The sequence below is a fragment of the Corvus brachyrhynchos genome, unplaced genomic scaffold, assembly GCF_000691975.1.
Source record: "Corvus brachyrhynchos isolate BGI_N302 unplaced genomic scaffold, ASM69197v1 scaffold23, whole genome shotgun sequence".
Lineage (NCBI taxonomy): Eukaryota > Metazoa > Chordata > Aves > Passeriformes > Corvidae > Corvus > Corvus brachyrhynchos.
Genome location: NW_008238983.1, coordinates 7,407,948 through 7,418,373, shown reverse-complemented (window position 1 = coordinate 7,418,373; position 10,426 = coordinate 7,407,948). Strand labels below are relative to the sequence as shown.

The window sequence follows — 10,426 nt, the reverse complement described above, 5'->3', positions numbered from 1 at the left end:
TGCGGGAAGGCTGGGCTGCTCAGCTGCTTTCTAGATTTGGGAGGGTGAAGCCCGCTGGAAAGTGTTACCAGTGAGACTTGTCCTGCATCTCCTTCTCGTGTATATATGCCGCAGCCAAGCAGCAGTTGCAGCACATCCAGAGGAGGGCCACCAAGTTGACAAGAGGGCTGGAGTACCTCCCCTGTGAAGACAGGGTGAGGAAGTCAGGGCTGTTCAGCCTGGAGAAGAGGAGATTGTGTGCAGATCTCATAGCAACCTTCCTGTATCTGAAGGAGGCCTACAGGGAAGCTGGAGAGGGACTCTTTGTCAGGAACTACAGTGATAGGACAAGGAGTAATGGGTTCAAATTGAAAGAAGGGAAATTTAGGTTGGACATTAGGAAGAAATTCTTTTCTGTGAGGGTGATGAGACACTGGAACAGGCTGCCCAGGGATGTTGTGGATGCCCCATCCCTGGCAGCACTCAAGGCCGGGCTGGATAAGGCCTTGAGCAGCTTGGTCTAGTGGGAGGTGTCCCTGCCCAGGGCAGGGGAGGTGAGACTAGATGATCTTTAAGGTCCATTCCAACCCCTTGACATTCTGTGATTCCATGATCCTATGATAACAGTCACTGGAATCCTAAAAAAAAAAAAAAAAAAAAAAAAAAGGAAGTAAGTTGCCATTGTCATAATGCTGGGAGCTTCTAAGACCACAAAGGAGTCTATGGGAGTTTGATGGCTTGTATCTGCATCTTAAATATCCAAGAAACATACTCAAAATCTATACCGTGCTGTCCTGTCACCTGCACTACTACCTGTCTGGCCAGCCCCAGGCTCCAGATGGAAGCATGGCACTATGTTCAAGCTGGTGATGTGCGTCATAGCTGATGTGACTGCTGGGAAGCTGAATTCTGGGGAGCATGCCTGGTGAGAATTGTCACTCGAGCATCTGTTGCTGAATAAGAACAGCCAAAAATTGGAATTGTTGAAGGTGTTTCACAGGATAAACTGTGTAAAATAAAATGATTTTTACTACAAGAGCAAGAAGAATAATTTTAGATTGGCAGTTGACACCTGTTTCTAGCTTGAGTTACTCCCTGTTAGAATGTTTTTTTAATGGGAAAAGGAGTCATACTCACTTGAAGGTCAACATGTCTTTTTTTTCTCTGAGGCAAAAGAAGACAAAATAAAATTACAACATTAGGTTGTAACATTGACTGTGTACTGGATTGCAAGTGTACTGTGTGTTTTTCACCAAATAGCCTTGGAAAGGAGTTACTCTATTTTTCTTATTCCACATGCTCTCTATAGTGTAGAGTTGCACCTGAGAGGAAACAAAAAGAATGTTATTCTACGTAAGCAATTAACATTTTTCTAAAGGACATTTGAGTTTTATGCTAATTGGTTATACTTCTATGCTCTGATGTCTAAGAACTCGGAGCCAGGCAGACCTACCCGAATAATTAAGCCCAGCTAAAATGTGATTAAGTGTTGTCTGTGAAGGAGAGCAAAAGGAAAGAGACAGGCTCCTCTAGTAATCTAAAACACACATCGAAAAGAAAGGGAAGTAGCTGCAGCAGGGCGGGAGAAACACTTTTTTCTGTTGCTTCTCTTCTTTTCTGCTGATGAATGAAAATTTGTCCTAAAAAGACTTTGTCAAAACAGGGTGTTGTCCCTGTGCTGGAAAGCAGGTAGCTGTCTCCTATGTGTGCAAGCAGCTGCTCACAGTTACTGAGCACTCCTCCCGCTGTCACCTGGGCATCTCATGCTTTCCTAGGCTGAGTAGTAGTTGTTTGCTTCCCTTGTTTTGAGAGTGGGAGTAGAGGGAATCTTAGCAGGGAATCTTAACAGTCCACAGGAGTAAAAACAGTCTTCTTGCAAGGAAAGGGAGGTAGAGAGATGGGCACAAAAAAGGGATTTTCTCCTATACTTACCCTTTTTTCAGGTCATTGCTGGATGCCAAGCTGCTGCTCTAGTGAACGCTGCCTGTAACTTGCAAAAACCATCCCCAGTTTAGCCAGCGGCAAATTGCTTTCCCTTGCTAGCATTCAGTTATTTCAGTAATGTGGGCAGTCCTAGCCAGCATCCAAATCTAGCTAACTCCAAACAGTTATTAGGTAAGCCTGGAAAGGGCTCAGATGTTCCTCATACACTTTCAACGTGACCACGGGATAGTTAGACTCAGAAAGCACACTGGGGTTAAAATGTGAAAATCTGGGTTTAACCAACGGTAAAATAATGGCAACATAATCCCACTGCCCCAAGGATTATAACCATGGCAGGTTTGAGGCAATCCTCCCTTACCAATATTCCACTTCTTTTTTTAAACATTTGAGGATGATCGTATGATTGATTCTCCCTGCTCCCAATTTTTACTCTCTGTGATGCTCCCTTCAGTCACTGGAGTTCAAAAATTCCCCCTCTCCTCAGAAAAGGGGGGATGGAATCTGGGGGGGGAGGATGAGGTGAGGTTTCAGTGGAAAGGGTAGACTACAGATATGGGAACTCTTTTGGATTTTGATTAAACTTGAATCCATTCTAGATTACTGGCCTCTGCTTTCCTGATCCTGAAGGATATGAACAGAAATTAGTGCAAAGCTCTTCCAGAATAGGTTTTGTAATTTAGCTAATGGAAAAAAAGAATGCTTGATGGATGGCAGTTCTTTTTTCACTGTTGATTTTTCTTGGGCTTGGTTTATATGAATGATTTTATTGAAAGCACTCTGGTATAAACATTAGTGTGAGAGAAGAAATGGATGCTTCATTCCCAGCCATTGAAGGTTCAGATGTCTTTTTCAGAAAAAAATAGCAGTAAATAGGTTGGCTGGCTTTGATCTTCCTGTTCTTTGATGTTTTGCCTGCCAGGGTTTAAAGGGTTTGTGTGCAGTTTGAGTTTGGGATGGGAAAAACTAGGACTAGCAACCAGTGCACAGTTGCATGCGTGAGGTGTAATGCACAGAATTAGGTTAGGGACTGCGGGTCTGGTGCCAGGGACTACAGTGTAAATGATGGATGCAAACCAAGGAGAAGGCTTTGTAAATGGTTCTTTCAAAGGAGCTTACAAATATCAAAGCATTCTAATGCTTCTGAAATATGTTTGAAAATGCTGATGTCATCATAGAATAACTATTGAATTCAGTTGAGGATTCCAGCTCAAAATGGAATGATTTTCCCTCCCTTTTCTGTTTAAGCTTGTTTTCCATTAGCTTCATTTCACCACAGGATCACACACTAGGTTAGTTTGGAACTAGCACCTTTAAGACATTGGGTCTGGCCTTTCTCCCCACATAAACACTCAGCACCCCTGTTACTTGGCTGTGACATTTTGCTTTGTGTCATGCCCGGATTAGCTCTGAACACCTCTGAGGGCTGGAGATTCTGCAATGCACTCTGAGCAACCTGTTTGTACATTTGGCCACATTCATTGTGAAGAATATTTTCTTATTATTTATTCAAAATTTCTTGTTTCACCCATTTCCTCTAATTTAGTTCTGCACCTCATAAGGGAGGGCTCTGTCCCCATCCATTCCATAACCACACATCAGGTATTCTGCAACAGATCCCTGTTAGCCTCTGTCATCCAGAGTGAGCGCACCCAGCTCACTCTGCCTTTCCTTCTGTGTCACCAGCTGTGTGCCACTGACCTTCCAGGGGCCCTCTGGACTCCTTCCAGTATGTCAGTGTCTGTCTTGTCTTGGGTTGTCCCAAACTGGACAAAGTATTCCATATGTGGTCTCACAAATGGTAGAAGGAGGGGAAAAATTGCTTCCCTTGTCCTGGTAATGATCCATAATTAGTGCACGATTATTGACTCTGTGTCCAGTCATCCCCGTGGCACTTTCTAACTTGTCTCTGCTTTGTGGCTGAAGAATTGTGTCTTAGTCACTCTTAATAAGGTATGACTTTGAACATCCATCTTCCCTTTTCCTGATTTTTTTTTCAGTTCTATAACTGAAATAAGAAGATTTCTCAACAAGAAATAACTTTCTTGTGTGGTTCTAGTCACATCATCTCTGCATTTGTTTGAAGGAGGAACGTATCATAGACTTGAATTGTTTCATAATGCTGCGCTGTGGTTTGCTTTTGTAATAATTTCTAAGGACTGCTCTCCTTTTTATTTATTTTTCATTTATTTTTCTGTAACTATTGAAACATCACCATTTTTCCCCTAAGTGCTAATGTTCACTTCAGAGCCTGCCATACAGCTCATTCTGGTACTGGCCTTCCCCCCTCACCTCACCCGCCCCACTTTATCTACTTGGAATTTATTTGCCATTTCATTGGACAATTATTCAGTTTCATAAAGTCATGCAGGTTTTTTTAGTCTGCCCTTATGCTGACTTGCCTGAGTAACTTGGTGTCATCACTAAACTCTAAGCTTGCTCTTCATCATTTTTCCAGTTCACTGTTCAGTAGGTTGAAGATCTGAGAGCCTCTCCCGAACCTCAGGAATGATCTCCTTGCTTTGTTTGGAATGGATTGTTTGCTCTTACTGTCTGTTCCCTATCTTCTAGCCAATTATTTATCTACATCAGGACTTCTTACGTGGATACATAGCTTCTTTTAAGCCTTAGGTGATGAATTTTGCCAAAACCCTTTTGAAATCCAGGTAAACCAGACTGCCCTCATTCAGAGATCTGTCAACAAACTTCAGCAGACTTCCTAGGGCAGAGCTTTATTAATCAGAACCTATGCTGCCTCTTCCCAATAGATCATATTTCTTCAGGTGTCCACTAATGATATGCTTTATTATAATACTGAGTAGCTAACATTAGAAGTCTTTAGTTGCCTAGACTCCTTAAAACTCTTTAAAGACTGGTGTCATAGGTGACATACATACCATGCACTTTTAGTTAATCCTATTTTGTCCTGAAGCTTCATGCATGCTTTTGTGGAATTTCTCCAGTGTCTTTTCACTAAACTCTGATGTCTTTTCTAGTTACCATTTAAGTGTAGAATAACTTTCCAATTAATAATTGGCAAACAGTTTTCTCTCTCTTAACCTTTGCAGCATCCCTGAGGTCTCTATTGAGGAATATGTTTGAAACTACATCCCAAACTCTTTGTTCTTTTATTTAACTGTAATATATCATAATATTTAACTATGGAGCAGGAGCTCATTAAGTGTTGTCCTGTGATATGCAAAATACAATTAGGACTGTGACACGTCTTTAAAGTATTTTATGTACAAGTCTGTGCATTTCAAAATGCTCTTGTGTTCCACTGAAATATTTATCTGTTGGGCAGTTGGAATACATGGGACCTGATTGACCTTGTAAGCTAAAACTGTGTGGTAGCTTGACCATGGCTGTGTGCCAGATGCCCACACAGCCACTCCATAACTCCCCCCCTTAACTGGGAAGAGGAGAGAAAATATAATGAAAGGCTCAGCAGTCAAGATAAGGACAGGGAGAGTTCACTCACCAGTTACCGTCGTAGGCAAAACAGACTCAATGCTGGGAAATTAGTTTAATTACCAATCAAATAATGAGAAATAAAACCAAATCTTAAAACTGCCCTCCAAACACCTTCCCCCCACGCCTCCCTTCTTCCCAGGCTTAACTTTAGTCCTGACTTCTCATCCCCCTCCTCCCCACAGTGGTGCAGGGGAACAGGGAATGGGAGATGCAGTGATTTCATCACACGTTGTCTCTGCTGCTCCTTCCTCCTCAGGGGGAGGACTCCTCACACTCCTCCCCTGCTCCAGCATAGGGTCCCTTCCATGTGCTGCAGTCCTTCAGAAACAGACTGCTCCACTGTGGGTCCCTGTGGGGTCACAAGTCCTGCCACTAAAGCTGCGCTAGTCTGGGTTTCCCACAAGGTCACAGCTTCATTTGGGTATCCTCCTGCTGCAGCATGGGGTCCTCCATTGGCTGCAGGTGGATCTCTGCTCTGCCATGGACCTCCATGGGCTGCAGAGGGACAGCTACCCCACCATGGGCTGCACCACGGGCTGCAGGGGAATCTCTGCTGCAGTGACCAGAGCACGTCCTCTCTTCCTTCTTCACTGACCTTGGTGCCAGCAGTGTTGTTTCTCCCACACGTTCTCATTACTGTCTCCCACCTGCTGTTGCACAGCAGGTTTTTCCCCCTTCTTAAATATGTTATCCCAGAGGTGCTACCACCATTACTGATGTGCTTGGCTTTGGCCAGCAGTAGATCTGTCTTGGAGCTGGCAGGCATTGGCTCTGCAGACATAGGGAAAGCTCCTGGCAGCTTTTCACATTAGCCACACCTGTAGCTCCCCTCTGACACTACCAGAACCTTGCCATTGCAAACCCCATACAAGGTGCATCATACCAGGTGGTATAAGATGAAAAATTTAACACAAGTGACAAAAAACATATGAGTGTTGATGCTGCTTCTAATTCAGAAATGATAGTATTTGGGATTTTTTTTCCTCACCGCTAGAGGTTACGCTGCTTAATGCCCATGAACTCAAAGCTTTAAGAGCAGAACTCAACAATGAAGCAATGTATGGAAGAATAATGCTTCAATTTTATATTTTCTGTAATAGAGATCATGATCAGGAAGCTCTGATATCTCCCACATCAGATATTCCTTTTTGTTTGGTAAAAGTGTGTGAGGACAGTAGTAAATATTCCATGATCAAATGCAGTGTTGTTCTTTTTTGAATCCAGGTTTTATAGAATTGAGCTAATGTAGCAATTATATACACTTATTTTAGCAATTATAAACATTTATATGAGTAATTAGAAAGAATAGTATTTCCGATACAACTGTTTAGGACTTGGGACAAGGGAGTTTAAAGAAGAAAATGTATGGCTCACCAGCTATGGTCAAAGCCAGTTAAGCCACTTAAGTGTTTTTAGCCCAGAAATATCACTGTACAGCAATCTCATGAAATATTTATGCAACAATTTACAGGTGTTTAACACCAAACCATGTTGAACACCAAACTATGCTGATCTTCTTGTCAGTATAATCATGCCATGTAAAAGATCAGTAAGAATAATTGATTTTCAAGGATCTAATTTTGGACCTAATTACTGTAATCTCTTAGATGGCATTACCTGTTTGATTGTATGTGGTGGAGAGTCGATAATGACTTTATAGGTTTAGCTCCCCTCTTCGGTCAACTTTGCCTGAGAGCAGGCCAAGCAGGCCAGCAACCTTTTTGAATCTTGCAATTGTTTAGAATTTATGAAAGGGGTAAACTCATACAGGAGATGCCATTGGCAAGGAAGAATTAAAATCACTCTTAATCAGCAAGTTTGGACATTTTGGCCATATTTGTAGAAAGAGTGATCTAAGTGAAAACATTAGTACTGTTGTGAAACTGTACGAGGCCTTAAATATTGTGAAAAGGAATTAGATGCATTTGATTATTATGAACTTACTTTTTAGATGCAGCTGTGTGAGTGATCTGTCAGGAGTTGATGTTTGGCATTGTGCATGGTTTAGAAGCTGTAGTTCAAGAGATCAAGATTCTCCAAGTGGGAAGAAGTGTGGGACATGGAAAATTGACAGCAGTTGAGCATGGAGAATGTTTGCTGTCTAAGTAGCCAGAAGTGCACCCCCACCTGCTTCCAGGGAGAGTGCTACAAACAGTGGTCTCCACAGCAAAGGCTAGATGAGGGCAGGTTATGTATCTGTGATTTGGCAAGGGTCAGTACTAAAGCGGTAATTTCATTTGAGGGCAAAATGTAGAAATTCTTTGTGGCAATCTGTGGAAAGGACACATGGGTGCAATGTTAGGTTTAGTGAACTGAGAAGTTCCTAATGAGGAGGGGCTAAGTAATGCCCAGCTAGAGAAAACTGGACACTGGCACTGTACCTAGACATCTGATTGTGCTAGCATGGATGGGGAAATACTGCAAATGTACTATGAATATTGGTCTCTTAGATTCTTAAATATGTTAGATTAGTAAGTAAGTTAGGCCTGTGAGTTACTGCCATGCCTGTAGTAAATTCTGTAGAATCTTTTGTTAAATTGTTTAAATTAGGTTACCAATTAAGTGCTGTTACGTTTAAATGTTGTTTAAACCTTTAGGACAAAACCGCTGGTCATGTCTGAGACTAAACTTGGCAAAGGGGTCCACTGTGAACCTTGTGACTCAATGGGTAGGTCTCCCTCACTCCTTTTTATCCTTACCCTTTCTCATTCTTACCCTTTTTCCATCCCCAGCCTCCATGCAGATTACTTTTGGTTGATTCTAGGTTTAGATTGATTGATTTAATATTTTAGTTCGATTTTTCTCTGTGTGCTTTAACCACATAGTAAGTAGTAGGGCAAACCTTTAAACTAATTTTGTCATACTTTAATATTAAACCCGCTTTTGCTGGTACTTATTAGCTGGTGATTCTTTGAGCGACCTGAGACAGTTTTTTGTGACAGGTGGAGAGCAAGAATAATGAGAAGATTCCTCCCTGTTCCTTCTCCTACCCCAACCTCTTGATAAAGACCAGGTAAATTCATACTACAGGTGGAACCACTCGCTGTATAGTTCACTTCCTTGGATCGCTGCTGCCCTCTTCTGCTGGCTTCTCAGGGCTGCTGTGGCACGGGGAGCTCTTGTATTGCACCAAAGGCCTCGTGTCTGTTGTGATGTTATGGCAGGTTGTGGAGTGAAATGCAGTGACTTTCCAGGACTGGGCTCCACAAAGAATTAGTTTTATTCAGGACAGTGCTGTCGTATGTGGTTGGTACCCTTTTGTTATTACTTCACAGAGCCCCAAATGATGTGGAGTGCATGTGTTCTGAGAAATAGTCTGTCAGCATTGAAAAAGCTGACGCTGTTCTGGCCATGTTTCTGTAAAATGGACTTGGGCCAGCATGACTGGCAGTGCTGTAGCGTGCCTGTGTTGGGCATTTGTGCTGGTGCAGACCTGTGAGTACGTGTAATGCCTCAGAAACGTGGGGCTTGAAACCCAGCTTTCTGATGCAACACTTCTGGGGTGAAGCAATTTCCTCTGCATAGCTTCTGTAATTAAGTTTATTAAGAATTCTGGCACCCTGACAAATGGATGTATTGTATTATGAGGCACAGGGAAAGTGCTAGACGGAAGCCTGAAGATGTAGGAGGAATTAAGGCATGGCCAGCTAAGTCCAGAGGAGGGCCACAAAGATGATTAGAGGGATGGAGCACCTCTTTTATGAAGACAGGCTGGGAGAGTTGTGGTTGTTCCACCTGGTAAAGGCTCCAGGGAGGCTTTAGGGCAGCCTTCCAGTACCTAAAGGGGACTACAAGAGAGCTGGAGCAGGAGTTTTTACAAGGCCATGTAATGATAGAACAAGGGGGAATCGCTTCAAACTGAGAGAGGGCAGGCTTAGATTAGATATTAGAAATTTACTGTGGGAGTGGTGAGACACTGTAACAGGCTGCCCAGAGAAGCTGTGGATGCCCCATATCTGGAAGTGTTCAAGGCCAGACTGGATAGAGCTCTGAGCAACCTGGTCTAGTGGAAGGTGTCCCTGCCCACAGCAAGGGGGTTGGAACAAAATGATCTTTAAGACCCCTTCCAACCCAAACCATTCTGCAATTTTATGATATAAGGGCATACTAAGATGAAGCTATACAATTTTATTTCCATTGAAGCTGACACTGTTCCCAGGCCTGACTGCACAGTTTCTGCCCAGCCTTGTGCTCTTGCAGGGTGCCTGGCTGGCTCCTGGGCTCTCCTTGGTGTGGCTGTATTCCACCAGGTGCAGTCCAAGGGTGTGTGTGCTCCCAGAGGGTTTTTGACAGAGTTGGTGCAACCACCTGGGGGTGACAGATCTTCCAGAGGGGAATGAGTGACAGTACCACAACTGGGGCCAGCTCCAAGTGCACGGACAGGCATTCTCACTTCCAAACCCAGGTGTGTCTATTATGTTGTATTTATTTTGGTAATCTGTGTGTTCTTTCTGTTGAGTATCGACAGTTGTCTTTTTTTTTCTTTGCCTGAGTAACAGTAATTGGACTAAGATTTGCATGGCACGTTGATAGACTTGGCAAGAATGAAGAGAAGCTCTTAATTACAGTGATGTAGTGACAGGCACTTCTGTGTACTGACCAAGAGCAAACATCCCTCCTAATGGTTGAGAGCATCCAGAAGTCAGTCAGCAGGCAAATGAATCAGGTAGTGGTGTCTGCTTCTCAAGACTGTGACCCTGTACAAGACTGTCACCAGGGGTTTCTTACCAATTACTGATTATGATGATGTGCAGGGACTTCTCTGAGCATGTTTACACATAGGCAAAATTGAACTTTTTTGCTGTGCTGGCTGAAATGTATAAATTGTTTCATTCCAAGGATGCCCTGATAGGAGCAGCTAAATTCTTTCTAAACAACTTGCATATGGGAAAAATAAAAACACAAAAAAGTCAGTCTCAAATACTCTGTGTGTGTGTAACTATGCATACTGAAGTTATAGTTTCTTTCATTCTTGTCTTCTTAGTAGTGTGATTTAGCCAGCCTTTAGGGACGGAGGGGTGGTGTCACAGAT

At 42.9% G+C, this 10,426-nt stretch overlaps 1 long non-coding RNA gene across 1 annotated transcript; it reads right to left on the bottom strand.

Annotated features, from left to right (window-relative positions):
• Positions 1–377: 377 nt before the first annotated feature.
• On the bottom strand, positions 378–9,390 carry LOC108447767. The gene is made up of 3 exons (XR_001863450.1): positions 9,293–9,390; positions 4,350–4,355; positions 378–388 (listed from the first exon to the last, which is right to left on the bottom strand). It is a non-coding gene; the product is annotated as an uncharacterized LOC108447767 (long non-coding RNA).
• Positions 9,391–10,426: the final 1,036 nt, after the last annotated feature.